We start from the raw sequence: 22,786 nt of genomic DNA on the forward strand, positions 1-22,786 counted from the left end.
ATAGGTTTCTATGAGATCCCCCCTCATTCTTCTGAACTCCAGTGAATATAACCCTAATTGACTCAATCTCTCTTCAAATGTCAGTCACGCCATCCCAAGAATAAGTCTGGTACTCCCTCTATAGCAAGAACATCCTTCCTTGGATAAGGAGACCAAAACTGCACACAATATTCCAAGTGTGGTCCCACCAAGGCTCTGTATAACTACAGCAAGTCATCCCTGCTCCTGTACTCGAATTCTCTAGCTATGAAAGCCAACATATCATTTGCCTTCTTTACCGCCTGCTACACCTGCATGCTTACCTTCAGCGACTGGTGTATGAGGGCACCCTGGTCTCGTTGCACATTCCCCTCTCTTGATTTATAGCCATTCAGATAATAATCTGCCTTCCTGCATTTGCTACCAAAGTGGATAATCTCACGTTTATCCACATTTGCTATGTATTTGCCCGTTACTCAGCTTGTCCAAATCACACTGAAGCATCTCTGCATCCTCCTCACAGCTTACCTTCCCACCCAGCTTTATGTCATCTGCAAATTTGGAGATATTACATTTAGTTCTCTCATCTAAATCATTAATATATATTGTGAATAGCCGGGGTCCCAGCACCGATCCCTGTGGTACCCCACCAGTCACTGCTTGTCATTCGGAAAAAGACCCATTTATTCCTACTCTTTGTTTCCTGTCTGCCAACGAGTTTTCTGTCCATCTCAGTATACTACCCCCAATCCCATCCGTTTTAATTTTACACGCCAAGCTCTTAAGTGGGACTTTGTTGAAAGCCTTCTGAAAGTCCAAATAAACCACATCCATTGGCTCCCCCTCATCAACTCTACTAGTTACATCCTCGAAAAGCTCCAGTAGATTTGTCAAGCTTGATTTCCCTTTCATAAATCCATGCTGACTCTGTTCGATTCTGCCACTGTTTTCCAAGTGTTCAGCTATTAAGTCTTTTCTAATGGACTCTAGAATTTTCCCCACGGCCGATGTCAGGCTGACTGGTCTATGATTCCCTGTTTTTCTCTGCCTCCCTTTTTAAATAATGGGGTTACATTAGCTACCCTCCAATCTATAGGAACTGTTCCAGATAGAATCTTGGAAGATGACTACCAATGCATCCACTATTTCTAGGGCCACTTCCTTAAGTACTCTGGGATGTAGATCATCAGGCCCTGGGGATTTATCGGCCTTCAATCCCATCAATTTCTCCAACACATTTCCCTACTAATACTGATTTCTTTCAGTTCCTCCCTCTCACTAAACCCTGTGTTCCCCAACATTTCTGGTATGTTATTTGTGTCCTCCTTTGTGAAGACAGAACCAAAGTATGTATTTAGTTGGTCAGCCATTTCTTTGTTCCCCATTATAAGTTCCCCTGTTTCTGACTGTAAGGGACCTACATTTGTCTTCACCAACCTTTTTCTCTTCACATACCCATAGAATTTTTTACAGCCAGTTGTTATGTTCCCCGCTGCAAGAACAACAATATTTTGTCCATGGATGTTTCATTTTTGCAGATCTCTGCTGGGAGGAGCTGTTTACCTACTGTGGTGGTCTCAAATTGTATTACAGAATCACAGAATCAAACAGTGCAGAAGAGGCCCTTCAACTCATTGAGTCTGCACTGACACATGAGAAACACCTGACCTACCTACCTAATCCCATTTACCAGCACTTGACCCATAGCCTTGAATGTTATGACGTGCCAAGTGCTCATCCAGATACTTTTTAAAGGATGTGAGGCAACTCACCTCCACCACCCTCCCAGGCAGGGCATTCCAGATTGTCACCATCCTTTGGGTAAAAGAGTTTTCCCTCACATCCCCCCCTAAACCTGCTGACCCTCACCTTGAACTTGTGTCCCCTCATGACTGACCCTTGAACTAAGGGGAACAGCTGCTCCCTATCCACCCTGTCCATGCCCCTCATAATCTTGTACACCTCGATCAGGTTGGCCCTCAGTCTTCTCTGCTCCAAAAAAAACAACCCAAGTCTATCCAACCTCCCTTCATAACTTAAATGTTTTATCCTAGGCAACATCCTGGTGAATCTCCTTTGTACCCTCTCTAGTGCAATCAGACCCTTCCTATAATGTGAGCACCAGGACTGCACACAGTACTCCAGCTGTGGCCTCACCAAGGTTCTGTACAACTCCAAAATGACCTCCCTACTTTTGTAATCTATGCCTCGATTGATAAAAGCAAGTGTCCCTTTTGCCTTTTTCACCACCCCACTAACATGCCCCTCCGCCTTCAGAGATCTATGGACACACACGCCAATGTCCCTTTGTTCCTCAGGACTTCCCAGTGTCATGCCATTCATTAAATACTTTCTTGTAAAATTACTCCTTCCAAAGTGTATCATCTCACACTTTTCAGGGTTAAATTCCATCTGCCACTAATCTGTCCATTGGGCCATCCCATCTGTATCTTCCTGTAGCCCAAGACACTCAACCTCACTGTTAACCACCCGGCCAAGCTTTGTGTCATCCATAAACTGGAGATAGATTCTCTCTTTTAGAATTTTCTCCAATAGTTTCCCTACCACTGACATGAGACTCACTGGCCTGTAGTTCCCTGGTTTATCTCTACAACCCTTCTTAAATAGCGGAACCACATTAGCTGTTCTCCAGTCCTCTGGCACCTCCCTGTGGCCAAAGAGGAATTAAAAATTTGGGTCAGAGGCCTTGTGATCTCCTCCCTTGCCTCCCTCAGCAGTCTGGGACACAAATCATTTGGACCTGGAGATTTGTCTATTTTAAGCCTGCCAACACCTCCAATACCTTGTCACTCCCTATATCAATTTGCTCAAGAACCTCGCAGTCTCTCTCCCCGAGTTCCATACCTTCATCCACATTCTTTTGGTGAAGACGGATGTGAAGTATTTGTTCAACTTCTCATTTCTCTCATTAGCCTCTCATTTCTTTTCTTTCAGATGTGTCTCTCCATGATCTTGACTTTCTTGCAGAGAAGGCACTATACTGAGAGAAGATGGGAAGGTTGTATAAGTATGCCCTTTGTGTATGCCATCTTTGAGTGAAGTAGTTGAACCTTGAAGGTGGCTTCACTCTTCTCCTCTTCTCTAGTTCTGCAGCTGCTTCAGCTTCATAAAATAAAAAAACAAGAGGAGAAATAAAAATCGAGAAATAGGGTGTAAATAAGAATGGGGAAACAAAAGAATCGGAGAGAGTAAATGAATGTGATAGACATTATTGAAGGTTTTCCAAATATCTGATTGTTAAATTTTATGATGAACTTGACCAGAGTGAACTTGAGAACTATGACCTCATGTCACGCACTCCAGACAGAAATAAGTACATGGAACTAAAGGAGGCCCATGGAATGGATAAGTCAAACAACATGACAATTCAACCACAGGGAGAAATATGAATAAAAATGTATGGAAATAATTCTGTATGAAACACTGTAAAATCACATGTACTCACACTCATAGTTATGAATTTCCTTTTCTATCTTCTTTTTGGCTCTGTTCATCTTACATTTATCAGTGAAACGCATGTCGCACTGCTGATGCTATCCAGTTGCGCTTGGGATGAATGTGAGTCTTTCTGGTGCAATAACTAGCTCCAAATCTAAAATTTCAATACAAAAACAAAAACAGAATTACCTGGAAAAACTCAGCAGGACTGGCAGTATCGGCGGAGAAGAAAAGAATTGACGTTTTGAGTCCTCATGACCCTTCGACAGAACTGTTTTTATCTAAAATTTCAACGTTTTTTTCAGCAATGTTAGCTTTTCTTGCTCCACATTTCCACTGATGAACAAGGAATATTGTCCAGCTACAGTCTAAAAAGCAAATTATATTCCCTTTAGCTCCTGCAACGACGTACATATGGCAAGCAATAGAAACAGAAATGCTGTACTTGAAAGGTTCACTTCATTTCTCTCTCCACAGATGCTGCCAGACCTGCTGAGTATTTTCAGCACTTTCCGTTTTTATTTCAGGTTTCCAGCATCTGTGATATTTTGCTTTTCGATTGTTTTGTAGTACAGAGATTTGATTGGCTGAATTTGCAAAACTGACAAATATATCAGTTGTGAGTGGTCACAATTACATAATTGTGCTGCATTTCGTTACAATTTCTGCATATAAGAAGACTTACTGAATGCTATCCTTTATTATGAGAGGAATGGAATATAAAAGTAAGGATAAAATTTGTCTATTGCGTTTACTGCTCCTCTACGTTGGAGAGACCAAACGCAGACTGGGTGACCACTTTGCGGAACATGACTCAGGCTTTCCTGTCACTTGCCATTTCAACACACCATCCTGCTCTCATGCCCACATGTCCATCCTTGGCCAGCTGCAATGTTCCAGTGAAGCCCAACGCAAACTTGAGGAACAGCACCTCATCTTACGATTAGCCACTTTACAACCTTTTGGGCTTAACATTGAGTTCAACAACTTCAGACCATGAACTTTCTCCTCCATCCTCACCAATTTTTTTTCAGTATTCATTTTTATTTTCTAATTTTAATTTTTTATTGCATTTTTTATTTATCTTCATTTTTATTCATTGTTTTATTCCCACCTTTGTCCTGTTTTCGATCTTTTTTCCCCAACAGCATCTCCTCCCCACCCCCACAAGGGCCATCTGTCACTTGTCCAGGTTGTTCTTTTCAGAGTGCTTACCCTTGCCCTGATATTATCATATTCTGCTTTCTTAGCTTAATGCCACTATAAACACTTCCTTTAGCCCTTATCTTTATCATTAACACCCACTTTGTCCTTTTGTTCATGACACCTTTGTCAATCTCTCCTTTGCCCCCACCTATCGCTGGCATTTCTATTCAGCTTCACCTGCTCCACCCCCATTAAATATTATAAATTTCATCACATTTTTACTTCTCTTTAACTCTGAAGAAGAGTCATACTGGTTTGAAATGTTAACTCTGTTTTTCTCTCCACAGTTGCTGACAGACCTCCTGAGTTTTTGCAGCATTTTCTGTTTTTGTTTCAGGTTTCCAGAATCTGCAGTATTTTGCTTTTATAAAAGTAAGGATGTTATGCTTCAGTTATACAAGGCATTGGTGAGACCACATGTCAAATATTGTGTGCAGTTTTGATCTCCTTATTTAGGGAAGGATGTAAATGCGTTGGAGGTGTTCCAGAAGAAGTCTATGAGATTAATATCTGGAATGAGCAAGTTGTCTTATGAGGTAGGGTTAAACAGACTGGGCTTGTTTCCACTGGAGTTTAGAAGAGTGAGGGGTGACTTGATTGGAGTAAAAAGATCCTGAATGGTATTGACAAGGTGGATGTGGAAAGGATGCTTCCTTTGGTAGGTGAGTCCAGAACTAGGTGGAACTGTTTTAAAATTAGGGGTGGCCCTTTTAGGACATGGATGAGGATTCTTCCACATTCCCATCTAACTCTGATAACCTTTGATTCCCTTGCCTAACAAAATTCATATCTAGCACTGCCTTAAAATAATTCAAAGACCCCACCCCCATTGCCTTCGGAGGCAGAGAATTCCAAAGTCACACAACGCTCTGATAGAAAATGTTTCTCCTCATCCATGTCCTAAAAGGGCAACCCCTAATTTTAAAACAGTGCCCCCTAGCTCTGGACTCACCCACCAGAGGAAGCATCCTTTCCACGTCCACCATGTCAATATCATTCATGACCTTTTTACTCCAATCAAGTCACCCCTCACTCTTCTAAACTCCAGTGGAAACAAGCCCAGTCTGTCTAACCTTACATCTTAAGACAACCTATTCATTCCAGGTATTAATCTAGTAGACAAAAACACAAACAGAATTACCTGGAAAAACTCAGCAGGTCTGGCAGCATCCGCGGAGAAGAAAAGAGTTGACGTTTCGAGTCCTCATGACCCTTCGACAGAAATTGAGTTCGAGTCCAAGAAAGAGTTGAAATATAAGCTGGTTTAAGGTGTGTGTGTGGGGGGCGGAGAGAGAGAGGTGGAGGGGGGGGTGTGGTTGTAGGGACAAACAAGCAGTGATAGAAGCAGATCATCAAAAGATGTCAACAACAATGGTACAAAAGAACACATAGGTGTTAAAGTTAAAGTTGGTGATATTATCTAAACGAATGTGCTAATTAAGAATGGATGGTAGGGTACTCAAGGTATAGCTCTAGTGGGGGTGTTTTTTTTTAAATAATGGAAATAGGTGGGAAAAGGAAAATCTTTATAATTTATTGGAAAAAAAAAGGAAGGGGGAAACAGAAAGGGGGTGGGGATGGGGGAGGGAGCTCACGACCTAAAGTTGTTGAATTCAATATTCAGCCCGGAAGGCTGTAAAGTGCTTAGTCGGAAGATGAGGTGTTGTTCCTCCAGTTTGCGTTGGGCTTCACTGGAACAATGCAGCAAGCCAAGGACAGACATGTGGGCAAGAGAGCAGGGTGGAGTGTTAAAATGGCAAGCGACATGGAGGTTTGGGTCATTCTTGCGGACAGACCGCAGGTGTTCTGCAAAGCGGTTGCCCAGTTTACGTTTGGTCTCTCCAATGTAGAGGAGACCACATTGGGAGCAACGAATGCTGTAGACTAAGTTGGGGGAAATGCAAGTGAAATGCTGCTTCACTTGAAAGGAGTGTTTGGGTCCTTGGACGGTGAGGAGAGAGGAAGTGAAGGGGCAGGTGTTGCATCTTTTGCGTGAGCATGGGGTGGTGCCATAGGAGGGGGTTGAGGAGTAGGGGGTGATGGAGGAGTGGACCAGGGTGTCCCGGAGGGAGCGATCCCTATGGAATGCCGATAGGGGGGGTGAAGGGAAGATGTGTTTGGTGGTGGCATCATGCTGGAGTTGGCGGAAATGGCGGAGGATGATCCTTTGAATGCGGAGGCTGGTGGCGTGATAAGTGAGGACAAGGGGGACCCTATCATGTTTCTGGGAGGGAGGAGAAGGCGTGAGGGCGGATGCGCGGGAGATGGGCCGGACACAGTTGAGGGCCCTGTCAACGACCGTGGGTGGAAAACCTCGGTTAAGGAAGAAGGAGGACATGTCAGAGGAACTGTTTTTGAAGGTAGCATCATTGGAACAGATGCGACGAAGGTGAAGGAACTGAGAGAATGGGATGGAGTCCTTACAGGAAGCAGGGTGTGAGGAGCTGTAGTCAAGATAGCTGTGGGAGTCGGTGGGTTTGTAATGGATATTGGTGGACAGTCTATCACCAGAGATTGAGACAGAGAGGTCAAGGAAGGGAAGGGAAGTGTCAGAAATGGACCACGTGAAAATGATGGAAGGGTGGAGATTGGAAGCAAAATTAATAAGTTTTTCCAAGTCCCGACGAGAGCATGAAGCGGCACCGAAGTAATCATCGATGTACCGGAGAAAGAGTTGTGGAAGGGGGCCGGAGTAGGACTGGAACAAGGAATGTTCCACATACCCCATAAAGAGACAGGCATAGCTGAGGCCCATGCGGGTACCCATAACCACACCTTTTATTTGGAGGAAGTGAGAGGAGTTGAAGGAGAAATTGTTCAGCGTGAGAACAAGTTCAGCCAGACGGAGGAGAGTAGTGGTGGATGGGGATTGTTCGGGCCTCTGTTCGAGGAAGAAGCTAAGGGCCCTCAGACCATCTTGGTGGGGGATGGAGGTGTAGAGTGATTGGACGTCCATGGTGAAGAGGAAGCGGTTGGGGCCAGGGAACTGGAAATTGTTGATGTGACGTAAGGTGTCAGAGGAATCACGGATGTAGGTGGGAAGGGACTGGACAAGGGGAGAGAGAAGGGAGTCAAGATAACGAGAAATGAGTTCTGTGGGGCAGAAGCAAGCTGAGACGTTCGGTCTACCGGGGCAGTTTTGTTTGTGGATTTTGGGTAGGAGATAGAAGCGGCCCGTCCGAGGTTGGGCGACTATCAGGTTGTTGTCTGGCGCACTGACCTCCACCTCGCGGAAGCTGAGCGTCAATTCGCAGACACTTCCTCCTACCTCTCCCTGGACCATGACCCCACTACTGAACATGAAGCCATTGTTTCCAGGACTGTCACTGACCTCATCTCCTCTGGGGATCTCCCTCCCACAGCTTCCAAATTTATTAATTTTGCTTCCAATCTCCACCCCTCCATCATTTTCATGTGGTCCATCTCTGACACTTCCCTTCCCTTCCTTGACCTCTCTGTTTCAATCTCTGGTGATAGACTGTCCACCAATATCCATTACAAACCCACCGACTCCCACAGCTATCTCGACTACAGCTCCTCACACCCCGCTTCCTGTAAGGACTCCATCCCATTCTCTCAGTTCCTTCGCCTCCGTCGCATCTGTTCCGATGATACTACCTTCAAAAACAGTTCCTCTGACATGTCCTCCTTCTTCCTTAACCGAGGTTTTCCACCCACGGTCGTTGACAGGGCCCTCAATCGTGTCCGGCCCATCTCCCACGCATCCGCCCTCACGCCTTCTCCTCCCTCCCAGAAACATGATAGGGTCCCCCTTGTCTTCACTTATCACCCCACCAGCCTCCGCATTCAAAGGATCATCCTCCGCCATTTCCGCCAACTCCAGCATGATGCCACCACCAAACACATCTTCCCTTCACCCCCCTATCGGCATTCCGTAGGAATCGGTCCCTCCGGGACACCCTGGTCCACTCCTCCATCACCCCCTACTCCTCAACCCCCTCCTATGGCACCACCCCATGCTCACGCAAAAGATGCAACACCTGCCCCTTCACTTCCTCTCTCCTCACCGTCCAAGGACCCAAACACTCCTTTCAAGTGAAGCAGCATTTCACTTGCATTTCCCCCAACTTAGTCTACTGCATTCGTTGCTCCCAATGTGGTCTCCTCTACATTGGAGACCAAACGTAAACTGGGCGACCGCTTTGCAGAACACCTGCGGTCTGTCCGCAAGAATGACCCAAACCTCCATGTCGCTTGCCATTTTAACACTCCACCCTGCTCTCTTGCCCACATGTCTGTCCTTGGCTTGCTGCATTGTTCCAGTGAAGCCCAACGCAAACTGGAGGAACAACACCTCATCTTCCGACTAAGCACTTTACAGCCTTCCGGACTGAATATTGAATTCAACAACTTTAGGTCGTGAGCTCCCTCCCCCATCCCCACCCCCTTTCTGTTTCCCCCTTCCTTTTTTTTTCCAGTAAATTATAAAGATTTTCCTTTTCCCACCTATTTCCATTATTTTTTAAAAAAAACACCCCCACTAGAGCTATACCTTGAGTGCCCTACCATCCATTCTTAATTAGCACATTCGTTTAGATAATATCACCAACTTTATCTTTAACACCTATGTGTTCTTTTGTACCATTGTTGTTGACATCTTTTGATGATCTGCTTCTATCACTGCTTGTTTGTCCCTACAACCACACACTCCCCCTCCACCTCTCTCTCTCTCTCTCCGCACCCCACACACACACCTTAAACCAGCTTATATTTCAACTCTTTCTTGGACTCAAACTCAATTTCTGTCGAAGGGTCATGAGGACTCGAAACGTCAACTCTTTTCTTCTCCGCCGATGCTGCCAGACCTGCTGAGTTTTTCCAGGTAATTTTGTTTTTGTTTTGGATTTCCAGCATCCGCAGTTTTTTTGTTTTTATTAATCTAGTAGACCTCCTTTAAACCACCTCCAACACATTTACATCCTTAAATAAGAAGATCAAAACTGCACACAATATTCGAGATGCAGTCTCACCAAAGCCCTGGATAACTGAAGCATAACATCCTCACTTATCTAAAAGCAAAATACTGTGGATTCTGGAAATCTGAAACAAAAACAGAAAATGCTGGAAAAACTCAGTAGGTCTGACAGCATCTGTGGAGAGAAAAAACAGAGCTAACATTTCGAATCCGAATGACTTCTTCAGAGTTAAAGAGAAGTCAAAACATAAAAGTAAAAGGGCCGAATGGCTACATTCCAGCGCCTTTTCCTGACCTCCCGGAAGGTGGGCGCGGGGTGCGTGATGTCACAGGTTGCCTGGCGACGCTGGGGTGGAACTGGCAGCTGGACGGGCGTGACGCCATCGCCCACGAGCGCGGGGCCTTGGGGCGGGGCAGGAGGCGGAGGGAGTGCGCAGGCGCGGCCGGCAGCGAATTGGAAGGGGCTCGAGTTGCGCGATCGGGGGACTCGCTTCATTTTCTGGTGGCTTCAGTGGCACGGAGAGTGAGTCACCGAGTTAGTCCCAGAGATGGTGTGAGGCGGCCAGCGCACAGTGTCGGCACATCACCCGGGTCCCTTCCGTCTGTACACCCATACACACACTAGGAGTGGCAGTTAGCCTCAAGCCGTTGTTGTTTCATGCTCTCATTTTTATTTTGTTTAAAAAAAATGTGTGCAGCGCCGGGATTTTATCATCTGAGCTAACCTTGTGTGAGCCGCTTTCGACTTCGTTTCCAGAGGTATTTTAACATTTTAAACATCTGCTTGAACAATAGACATTTCCTTTAAATATATATATATATGCGGTGCGTATGTATTTTCGGGGGTTGTTGGGGAGATGAATGTGCGACGCAGGGTATTTTAATCCCTGGATCCGCTGTGGAGGTTCTGTGATTGGAACAATTTGCTGTTTTTGACAAGAGATGATCATCGTAAAATGAAACCTAGGTGTTGATGAACCTGCCGCGATCCTTCTGGATACTGACTGCTGAGGTAGCATTGATTTTTGTCTGAGATAAGAGTGAAAGGCTAGCACGGCTCTCAAATGTTCTGATTTCACACCATTTGAAAGCCGGGGGGGTTGGGAGGATTTTCAAATGTTTTGGGCATCACTTGGCGGGGATGAAGGAGGCTTAAAGCAGAGCTTAGATTTAACTTGAATCAAATGAGTTGCTTTGCATTCTGGTTCAGTGTTGACGTATTTTTGTTTTACAAATCACTCATTAATTGCATCTTACTCGTGAAGATTTAATGTCAAGTTGGCGAATTACCAAAAAAAAATTGATAATTAGATCTATGTTATTGAGGCCGGCGGTCTATCCTTTTCTTCAACCTCTGTCTCAGGCTGTTTGCAGCCTTGTCCTATTTGACCCAGAACTCAACTTCTGACCCCATAAGGTCTCCGTCAAAAAGTCATCTTCGACTTACCTCCGCAATATAGCCTGCATCTGATCCTCAGCCCATCTGTTGCTCAGGTCCTAATTCCAATGTCTTTCCTAGCTCTAGGCTTGGTTATCCCAAGACAAAACCAAAACACTTGCGCATACTGGAAATACTCAGCAGTCAAGCAGCATTTGTGGAGAGAGAAAGAGAGTTAACCTTTCAGGATAGTGGCCTTTGTTGGAACTGGAAAAAGTTGGGGCTGTAACAGGTTTTGAGCAAGTTCAGAGTTGGGGAATGGGGTACACAAAAGGGAAGATCAAGAATAGAATGGAAGGGGAGATTGAATTTAAAAAGGATGATGTTGCAAAACAAAAGGAGATGGTAATTGAACAAGTAGAAAAACAAAAGATAGGCATGTAAATGGTGAGAATAATCAACAACTGCTGTCTGAAAAGATGACAGAAATTATGATCTGGAATAGTTGGATGCCAGGTTGAGTGCATATAGTGCCTAATTGAAAGATGAGGTGATGTTCCTTGAGCTTATGTTTCGCTTCATTGGAACAGTGTAGGATGTTGTGGATTGAGATGTTAGAATGGGAGCAGGGTGAAACTGGAAGATTGGGGTGACGCTTGCAGATTGATTTGAGGTGTTCTGCAAAGCAGCCACCCAATCTGCATTGTTCTGCCCAGTGGAGAGACTGAATTGTGAACAGCGAACACAGTATAATAAATTGAAAGGAGTACAATTCAACCTTTGTTTCACCTGGTAGAGTATTTGGGTCCCCACATGGTGGGAGGGGTGGACCCAAAAGCTCAGGTATTGCATTTCCTGCACTTGAATGGGAAGATGCCGTGTGAAGGGGGGAGAATTTTTGGGGTGACCAAGGAGTGGATCAGGGTGTCAAGGAGCGTACAGTCCCTTGCATTTTAAAAGGGGAGAGAAAGACGTGTTTGGTGGTGAGATCACACTCGAAATACAGAAACGTGGAGGCTGGTGGAGTGGAAGTTGGGGATAAAGGGAACCCAACTGTGATTCTGGGAGGTACTGGAAATGGAATGGACATGGTTGAGGGCCCTATGAACCTTGGTGGAGGAGAATAATTTTGTTTATTGTGCATGTTAGATTGTTTTGATTTTGTCTGTTGTCAATGCATTCTATTGCATTGTGGATTGAGGTTACTTTGAGAAGTGATATTAGCTCTCGGTGTTATCATCTGCTTAGATATTTTTCAGAGGATATCTTTAACTTTCATGAATAATAAGATTAAATTTGTTTGTGATGCATCTTGGTTGGACTGCTATTTTATATTTTTTACTGACTTTCTGAAATGTTTGTCAAAACTAATATGATTTGGTGTTAATTTGCTTGGTTGGCCTATTTCTGCGTCACTGTATGCAATTTAAAAAAAAAATCCTTATTGAGGAATGGGCATCACTAACAAGCACAGATATATTGCCAATCCTGAGAACGATAGACTGTCTTTTTGAGTTGTTGAAGTTAGTGTGGTGAAGGTATTCCTTAGTGCTCTTCTTTGGAATGAAAAACAGAACATTGTGGATGCTGGAAATCTGAAATAAAAACAGAAAATGCTGTAACGACACAGCAGGTTATGGCAACATCTATGAGGAGAGAAACAGTGAACGTTTCAGGTCTGTGATGCTGAGAAACACTGTTTCTCTCTTCACATGCTGCCATAACCTCACTATTTGCAGCATTTTCTGCTTTTATTTCTGCTCTATGTACAGGCTTGATACAATAAAAGGTATGCTTTCAGAAAACAATGAAGGACAATGTTAATGTCTGAGTGGAGTCACATTGAGGCCAGACCAGGTCAGAATGACAAGTTGCCTTCCCTCAAGAACATTAATGAACTACAGGTACGTTATCCAAAATCTGGCTGTCCGAAAACTGGAATGGTGTGAAAAACCAGATATTTCCTCTCTGGAGACTTGGGCACCTCTCTCAGGATAGGGGAAACCTGACAATGAAAAGTCCATTCTCGTGCTGATCCCAGAGGATGGAATCGGCAAGAGATAATGCATGCACTGGACCCGGGTCCATTGCAGCACTTTAAGATCTGCCTTCCATGGCTCTCCCTGTTCTCCTGACACACGGTTGACTGTTGCATGGTGGGTAATCCACAATCTGGTATTATCTGAAATCGGCACAGTCTCAGTCCTAAGGTTGCTGGGCTTTGGATATCAGGCCTGTCGTTGCTTTTTATGACAATTCAATAGCTTAATAATCACTTTTATTGTTAGCAGCTTTTTGTTTCCAGATATTTTCCACTGAATATGAAACTGCCATGGCGAGATTGAACTTGCAATTTGGATGATTAGTTCAGATTTCTACTTTACTGGCCCAGTAGCATAAGGACCAGTACACAATTAATGTGACCCTATATGTACTGCATGTTATTGCGATATTTTAATTTTCTTGAAAAATGTTTGAAGTATGAGAAATACTTTATGTAGTGAAAGGTAAGATTTTTGTCCAAGTCTTGGAATTCATAAGTGAGCCCACGCTCAAATCAGTGTATGCTGGATAGCAAGAATTGACGCAACCATTGGAAAAATGAAGTTGATCAAATTTGGGCCAAGATAGGCTCACGATAACAGGAGTGAGCAATTGGAAATGAACAGATTGAGGGTCTAGGCTGAGGGATTTCTGAGAGGATCAGTGTGGGGCAAATAACAAGTGCAGTTAAATGGGACAAAATAGCTGTAACAAGAAGAAAGGGTTGAAAGTGAAATGCCATGTGAGTACTGATTTCCTCTCCTGTTGATTCAGGTTGACATTGAGACCGCTCTTTATTGTTGGCAGACTTGTAGTGGTAGCAAGATACTGTCTTAAAATCGGGTTGAAAAAATAAAGCAGTCGCAGTAAACATTTTGATAAACTCACATGAAAAAAAATGAACTGCTTATTAGCTTGAATGCAATCTCAAATTGTACAAATCTTGGTAATTATTTTGTCTTTAGATTTCTATTGCCATGAAAGCATCTGAAGTAAATAACCAGTAAATGAAGACTACAATAAAAACTAAGCACCTTTTATGTGACCTTTTCTAATAATATTGCTTTGTAGTGACCCTTTTTGCTGTTTCTTTGCCTCTATTTCTTTGACATAACAATGATCTAGGTTTTGTGCCTCCTGAGATCCCTGAGATGTTAAACCGAGGACTTGTCCATCCTCTCAGCTGGATGTAAAAGATCTTGTGGCACTATTTTGAATTAGAGCAAGGGAATTATCCCTGGTGGCTTGACCAATATTTATCCCTCAATTGTCATCGCATTGATGTTTGTGGGAGCTTGCAAGCTGGCTGCTGCAGTTCCTAAACCACAACAGTAACTGCACTTGAAAATACTTCATTGGTTGTGAAGTGCCCTGGGATGTCCTGTGGTCATGAAATATGCTGTCTTCATTTCTACCTACGACATTATTGCTTTGTGAACATGTTGACTCTCAAATCTGTGTCCAAGCTCTTTTCTGTAACTCCATGTTTGAATTTCTGCAATCAGGTTTCCAGCCTGCCACAGAACATGTAACTCTAAGCGTGGTGCATTATTACTCCTGGACCTTCATGTAGCCTTTGACGTGGTTGATGATACATGCCTCCTTCTAATTGGTGTTCTTTGTCCAACTCAGCTGGTCTGCCCTTGGCAGTTTCCATTATGAGCTACTTAGTTGTAGCCAGAATGCATCCAGCAGTGACTTCTCTTCCAGCTTCTGCACCACATCCTCGAGTTCCCCAAGGATCTATTGTTGGCTTTTGCCTCTATCTTCATGTAAGTCTTTTGAGTACAAACACGTTTCCATCTGTTCCTATTCAGATGAAGTTACATTGTTCCATAGTTTGCCATTGTGAGATTTGAACTCTTGATCTTGGGGTTACAAACCCAGTACCATAACCACTTGGCTATCTATCTTCATGTAACTCTTTCGAGTACAAACCCGTTTCCATCTGTTTCAGATGAAGTTACATTGTTTCATAGTTTGCCATTGTGAGATTTGAACTTTTGATCTTAGGGTTATAAACCCAGTACCATAACCACTTGGCTATCTATCTTCATGTAAGTGCAGTCCCTTGGTGTGGTCCATAATTGTTCTCAACCCAATTCCAGCCCCTCAGCCAGCATGTCAGATAGCATTTCTGAGTTCCATACTTGGAGATGCTGAAATTTTCTCTAGTTATACACTGGACAGACTGAGGTCATTATCTCTGCTCCTTGTCACAGATTCTCTCCCTCTCCTTTGTTCCAGGTGCAACAAGATTGCTCTCAATCTGGACATCTGATTTGACACCAAGCTGAGTTTCTGGCCCCATATCACAAAGACTATCTGCTTTCACCTCAATAGCTTAAGCCACCTTCCCCTCCTATCTAAGCCCATCTGTTGCTGACAGCCGTATTGCATGTCTGTCTCACCTCCTGATTTGACTATTGCATTGCCCTCTTGGGTAGCTTTCCACCCTCCATCAAGTTCAGCTCATCCAAAATGATATTACCTGTGCCCTATCTGACACCAAGCCCCACTTGGCTTCTGGGACCCACACATCTCCAAATGAAAATTCACATGCTTGTGCTTAAATTCCTTCATGGCTTCAACTCATCCCTGCAACCTTTACCAGCCCTACAACCTCTTCCATCTTTCGAGAAACCCTAGCAGCTCACCGTTCTACTGTTATTTTGCTTGTGTCTTCATCTCCATCCTCTTATGCCCCACCATTGGTCATTATGCCTTCAGCTGTGTAGGCTCCACTGCCTGGGTCCCTCTGACTTTGTAACTCCTCCCCTCCTTTGAGTTTCCTTAAAGTTAACCCCTTTATTGGTCAATCACCCTTCCAACTATTTCCTCCTTTAGCTCACTTTTTTTTTCTGATTCTGATTTTCTGTTTAACCATATTTATATGAACTATTTGATACCGTAATTTCTGTTATCGTGCATGTCAGCTTGATTTGCCCTGTTTTCTCTCCTATTCTTTCTCAACTCTGTCAGGACTATGTTTTGTATTCTGGTCCTTAGAGCCCCCTCCGCAACCTTTTTTTTATGGTGATAGTTCATAACATGACCAAAGATATGTTCCATTGATCAAGATTCTATGAGGAGGTTGCACTATGTTAATGTAAAGGAAAGCCTGTTTATTTTTTTCATTGTTACTGATATGTTCTTTGATAATTTTTTAATACTATTTACCTTAAAAGAAAGCTGGAACATATGAAAATATATTCAATCATTTAACAGTCACATGGAGTCAATGGTAAAAAGTACTATTTGTTGATCCAGCATAACCTGTGTTGTATGGGTACTTAGCAAGGTACTATGCAGTGGTTAACTAAGTTCCTCCATTTTTGTTTGTTACTGGTGACCATATAACTTAAATTCTGGGATTTGTGTCAATTTTTCATGTCCAACTGCAGTTCTACACATTGGGACTTTTTCCTATGTTAAGATTGCTATGTTAGTGTATGTTTTTCAAGAAAATCATGAGCATATGCTGATTGCTAGGAATGGAGTAACCTTCCTCCTGACATTTATTCTGTGTTTATGGTGCTCAAAAATTTACTGCAAGAACTTGGATTAAATTTGTATGTATATGGTTTATTTATTTCAATGTTACACTGCACCAACTTTTTGAAGCTTTTGTAAGTGTTCAAGTGTTAATAGTTGTCTCATCTCAAAACATCCTTTCAGCACTTGAGTGGATCTCAATCCCTTACCTTTGAGGTTTGTAACCATAGTAACTTAACTTGTGAGATGCTTATGACTCCCTCTTAACTTTTAACAGTCTCTTTTATTACCTCCTTTAGCCTGATGCAAGCTTTGTTTCATGTATTATGTACTTAAGTTTTCTGTTTGTCTTCTTTTGAAAAAAAAGTCCTCTCCCTTTTCTGTCTCGCTGTTTTTCCTGGTCATGATTTCTGAACTTAGCTTTATTCTATTTTCTTTTTCATCCTCTTTGACTTGTTTCCATACCTGTCCCGGGTTGGAGTTGCTTGGAGAGAGCATCAAGTTTGTCTTAAAACAAAGGTCAAAGTCCATCAGGCAGTGGTTCTCACATTAATTTTCTTTGGCTGAGGCATGGACAGCCTTCCGGTGCCACATAAAGTGAAAGCTTTAAACTAAAGACTGGGGTGGAATAGTGAGGGGAAAATTTATAAACTTACCAAGAAAGGACAAGGCAACAGTGCAGGGTAATGGTAACTAGAGTGTGACAGGAAGGGACAGAGTGCACTAGCAAAAAAATGTCAGAGTAGGGAGAAATGATAAAAAGACAGAATTAAAGACTCTTTATCTGAACACATGCAGCATTTGTAACAAGATAGATGAATTGAAGGCACAAATAGAAATAAAGGGGTATGATATGATAACCATGACGGAGATGTGGTTGCAAAGTGACCAGAGCTTGGAACTGAATATTCAAGAATATTTCTCATTTAGGAAGGAAAGAACATGAGTTGGGGTAGATCTATTAATAAAAGGTGAGATAAGCACAGTTGTGAGAAAGGATCTTGGTTCAGAAGATCAAGATGTAGAATTGGGTGGCAATAAGAGAGAGCGAAGGAAAGAAGTCAATGGTGGAGTAATTTATAGACTCACTAACAGTAACTACACTGTAGGACAGAGCATAAATCAAGAAATAATCGAGACTTGCAATAATCGTGGATGATTATAACCTTCATATAGATTGAACAAATCAAATTGGGTAAGGTAGACTTGAGGCTAAGTTCATGAAGTATATTCGGGACAGTTCCTTGGAACAAAATATTCTGGAACCAACCAGGCAACAGACTATTTTAGACCTGGTAATGTGTAATAAGGTAGGATTAATTAATTAATGACATAATAGGAAAGGATCCTCTAAGCAAGAATGATCATAATATGATAGAATTTCACATTCAGTTTGAGGGTGAGAAACATGTGTCTGAAATGAGTGCCTTAAACTTTAAGAAACAAAATTACAGGAGTATGAGAGCAGTTTGCCACACTGGATTGAGAAAATGGGCTAAAAGTAAGAGAAGTAGTGGCAGACATTTGAAATGGGTTAAAGGCAAGAGAAGCAGTGGCAGACATTTGAGATATTTCATAACTCTCAATGGTATAAAGATATATACCATTGGTAAGGATTTCTATGAGAAGGATGCACCATCTGCAGCTAAGGAAGGAAGTTAAGGATTGTACCAGATTGAAAGAAGAAGTGTGCAATGCTGCAAAAATTAGTGGTAGGCCAGAAGATTGGGAACATTTTAGAAACCAGCAAAGGCTGACTTGAAAAAAAAAGAGGTGGAAATTGGAATATGAGAAAAAATGAGCAAGAAATACAAAAACAGACAGTAAAAGCAGCTACAAGAAGATAAAAAGAAAGAGGGTAGCTCAAGTGAGCATTGGCACCTTAGAAGATGATACCAGGGAATTAATAATGCAAACAAGGAAGTGCCAGAGACTTCGTACAAGTATTTTGTATCTGCCTTCACAGTACAAGACGTTAAAAGCATTCCAAGAAAAGTAGAAAATCATGGGACAAAAGGGAGGGCAAAACTTAAAGCAATCATGATCACTAGGAGAGAAAGTACTAGGAAAACTAATGGGACTAAAGGCTGACATGTTCCCTGGACCTGATGGCCAACATCCTCAGGTTTAAAGGAAATGGCAATAGAGATGATAGATGTGCTGGTTCTAATCGTCCAAGACTCCTTAGATTCTTGCAAGGTCCTAGGAAGCAGCATGTCGTTTAGCAGAAAACTATAGGCTAGTTAGCCTAACATTGTCATAGGGAAAATGCTGGAATCCATTTTTTAAGGAAGCAGTAGCTGGACATTTAGAAAATCATAATCCAATGGAGAAGCAGCACCATGGTTTTATGAAAGTGAAATAGCGATTGACAAATTTATTAGGGTTGTTTCAAGATGTAACAAGCAGGGTGGATAAAGGGGAACCAGTGGATGTAGTGTATTTGGATTTCCAAAAGCTGTTCAACAAGGCACCCCATAAAAGGTTACTACACAAGATAGAAGCTCATTGTTGTCGAGGTTAATATATCAGCATGGATAGAGGATTGGCGAACCACCAGGAAATTGGGTTGGGATAAAAGAACCATCTTAAGGTTGGCAAACTATAATTAATGGAGTGCCACAGGGATCAGTGCTGGGGCCTCAGCTATTTGCATTACATATTAATGACTTGCACTCGGGCCCCCTTCATGCATTATGGACAAATTTGCTGACAATACAAAAGTGGGAAAGCAAGTTGTGAGGAGGATGCAAATGGATATGGATAAATTTAGTGAATGGGAAAAAATTTGGCAGATGAGGAACAGTAAGTAATTAAGAAGGCTAACTGAATGCTATCCTTTATTAGGAAAGGAATTGAACGTAAAAGTAAGTATGGTATGCTTCAGTTATACAGGGCATTGGAGAAACTACGCCTCGAATATTGTGTACAGTTTTGGTCTCCTTATTTAAGGAAGGATGTAAATGCTTTGGAGGTGCTTCAGAGGAGGTTGGCTCGATTGATAGCTGGAATGAGTGGGTTGTCTTATGAGGGAAGGTTGGACAGACTGGGCTTGTTTCCACTGGAGCTTAGAAGAGTCAAGGGTGACCATAAGAAATAGGAGCAGAAGTCACGCCATTCGGCCCATTGAGTCTGCTCCGCCATTCAATCATGGCTGATAAGTTTCTCAACCCCATTCTCCCGCCTTCACCCCTTTGATCCCATTACCAATCAAAAACCTATTTATCTTGGTCTTAAATACACTCAATGATCTGGCCTCCACAGCCTTCTGTGGCAATGAATCCCATAGCTTCACCACTCTGTGGCTAAAGAAGTTTCTCCTCATCTCTGTTCTAAAAGGTCTTCCCTTTATTCTGAGGCTGTGCCCTCGGGTCGTAGTCTCTCCTATTAATGGAAACATCTTCCCCACGTCCAGTCTATCCAGGCCTTTCAGTATTCTGTAAATTTCAATCAGATCCCCCCTCATCCTTCTAAACTCCATCGAGTATAGACCCAGAGTCCTCAAACGTTCCTCATATGTAAAGCCTTTCGTTCTTGGGATCATTCTCGTGAACCTTCTCTGGACCCTCTCCAGGGCCAGCACATCCTTCCTGAGGTACGGGGCCCAAAATTGCTCACAATATTCTAAATGTGGTCTAACCAGAGCTTTATAAAGCCTCAGCAGCATATCCCTGCTTTTATATTCCAGTCCTCTCGAAACAAATGCCAACATTGCATTTGCCTTCCTAACTACCGACTCAACCTGCAAGTTAACCTTAAGAGAATCCTAGACTAGGACTCCCAAGTCCCTTTGCACTCCAGATTTCTGAATTCTCTCCCCATTTAGAAAATAGTCTATGCCTCTTCTTCCTACCAAAGTGCATGACCTCATATTTCCCCACGTTGTATTCCATCTGCCACTTCTTTGCCCATTCTCCTAACCTGTCCAAGTCCTTCTGCAGCCTCCCCGCCTCCTCAATACTACCCGTCCCTCCACCTATCTTTATATCATCTGCAAACTTAGCCAGAATGCCCTCAATTCCTTCATCTAGATCATTAATGTATAAAGTGAAAAGTTGAGGTCCCAACACTGACCCCTGCGGAACTCCACTAGTCATCGGCCGCCATCCTGAGAAGGACCCCCTTATCCCCACTCTCTGCCTCCTGCCAGACAGTCAATCTTCTATCCATGCTAGTACCTTGCCTCTAACACCATGGGCTCTTATCTTACTGAGCAACCTCCTGTGCGGCACTTTGTCAAAGGCCTTCTGGAAGTCCAAGTAGGTAACATCCGTTGACTCTCCTGTGTCTAACCTACTCACTACCTCCTCAAAGAATTCTAACAGATTGTCAGGAAACCATGCTGACTTTGCCCTATTTTACCATGCACTTCCAAGTATTCTGAAATCTCATCCTTAATAATGGACTCTAAAATCTTACCAACGACTGAGGTCAGGCTAATCGGCCTGTAATTTCCCATCTTTTGCTTTACTCCCTTCTTAAACAGGGGGGTTACATTAGCGATTTGCCAGTCCTCTCGGACCCTCCCTGACTCCAGTGATTCCTGAAAGATTACCACTAACGCCTCCACTATCTCTTCAGCTATCTCCTTCAGAACTCTGGGGTGTAATCCATCTGGTCCAGGTGATTTATCCACCTTCAGACCTTTTAGTTTTCCGAGCTCCTTCTCCTTGGTAATGGCCACCATGCTCACCTCTGCCCCCCGACTCTCTTGAACTTTGGGGATGTTACTCGTGTCTTCCACCGTGAAGACTGACGCAAAGTACCTATTCAGTTCCTCCGCCATTTCTTTGTTCCTCCCTACTTCTCCAGCATCATTTTCCAGCGGCCCAATGTCCACTTTTGCCTCTCTCTTACCCTTTATATATCTAAAAAAAACCCTTGAAATCTTCTTTTATATTACTGGCTAGTTTACCCTCATATTTAATCTTCTCCCTCCTTATTTCTTTTTTAGTTGTCCTCTGTTGGTCTTTGCAGGCTTCCCAATGCCCTGGTTTCCCACTGCTCTTCGCCGCATTGTATGCTTTCTCTTTGGCTTTTATGCTGTCCCTGACTTCCCTTGTCAGCCATGGTTGCTTCGTACTCCCTTTAGTATGCTTCTTCTCCTAGGGATGAATTTTTGCTGTGCAGTGACTTGATTGAAGTACATAAGATCCTGATGGTATTGACAAGGTGGACGTGGAAAGGATGTTTCCTCTGATGGGTGAGTCCAGAGCAAGGGGACACTGTTAAAATTAGGGTTGCCTTTTTAAGGCAGAGATGAGGGGAAATTTTTTCTCTAAGAGGGTTGTGTGACTTTGGAACTCTCTGCCTTCTAAGGCAGTGGAAATGGAGTCATTGAACATTTTTAAGGTGGAGGTACATAGATTCTTGTTGGGCAAGGGAATCAAAGGTTATTGTAGGTAGGTGTGAATCTGGAAGATTGCTGAGTGCTGCAGTGCAGAGTGATTTGGATGCCCTCATACATGGATCACAAAAAAATTAGCATGTGAGTACAGGTAATTAGGAACGCAAATGGAATGTTGGCTTTATTCAAGGGGGATGGAGTGTAAAAGTAGGTAAGTGTTGCTGCAAGTGTAGAGGGCAGGAGTGAGAAAGCGACCAGAGTACTGTATGCAGTTTTGGTCTCCGAATTTGAGGAAAGATATACTTAGTTGACAGAATGTTCATTAGGTTGAGAAAAATAAAGTACTGCAGATGCTGGAAACATGAAATAAAAATGGAAAGTGCTGAACATACTCTGCAGGTCAGGTCAGACTGAAGAAGAGTCATATCTGACTCGAAGCATTAACTCTGTTTCTGTATCTACAGTTTCTGCCAGACCAGCTGAGCACTGACTAGCCTGATTCCTGGGATGGTGGTTTTTGAGGGGGGGGGGGGGGGGGGGGGGGGGGGGGGGGGGGGTTTCCCTTTGAGGAAAGGTTGAGCAAGTTTGGCCTATATTGATTGGAGTTGAGAAGAATGAGAGGTGATCTTATTGAAACATGTAAGATTCTAAAGAGGCTTGACAGGGTAGGTGCTAAGAGGATGTTTACCTCAAGAATCATGGGCATAGTTCCAAAATAAGGGCTTTCTCATTTAAGACGAAAATGAGGAGGAATTTATTTTCTGGGAGGGCCATTAAACTTTGAATTGTGACCCCAGAGAGCTGTGGAGGCTGGGCCATTGAATATATTCAAGACTGTCTTAGGTTTTTTGATTGACAAGGGAGTCCGGGATTATGGGGGCAGGCAGGAAAGTGGAGTTAAGGCCATAATGAGATCAGATATGATCTTATTGAATGGCACTGC

General features: G+C 43.1%; 1 protein-coding gene across 6 annotated transcripts in view; it reads left to right on the top strand.

The window, feature by feature from the left end:
• Positions 1 to 10,028: 10,028 nt before the first annotated feature.
• Positions 10,029 to 22,786, top strand: part of mpp7a (membrane palmitoylated protein 7a) — a 519,275-nt gene continuing 506,517 nt past the window's right edge. For all 6 annotated transcript variants that reach the window (XM_041184801.1, XM_041184806.1, XM_041184807.1 and 3 more), the window contains exon 1: positions 10,029 to 10,339. The gene's annotated coding sequence lies outside the window, so the exon portion shown is untranslated. The remainder of the gene's footprint in view (positions 10,340 to 22,786) is intronic.

This window comes from Carcharodon carcharias, chromosome 3 (assembly GCF_017639515.1).
Source record: "Carcharodon carcharias isolate sCarCar2 chromosome 3, sCarCar2.pri, whole genome shotgun sequence".
NCBI lineage: Eukaryota > Metazoa > Chordata > Chondrichthyes > Lamniformes > Lamnidae > Carcharodon > Carcharodon carcharias.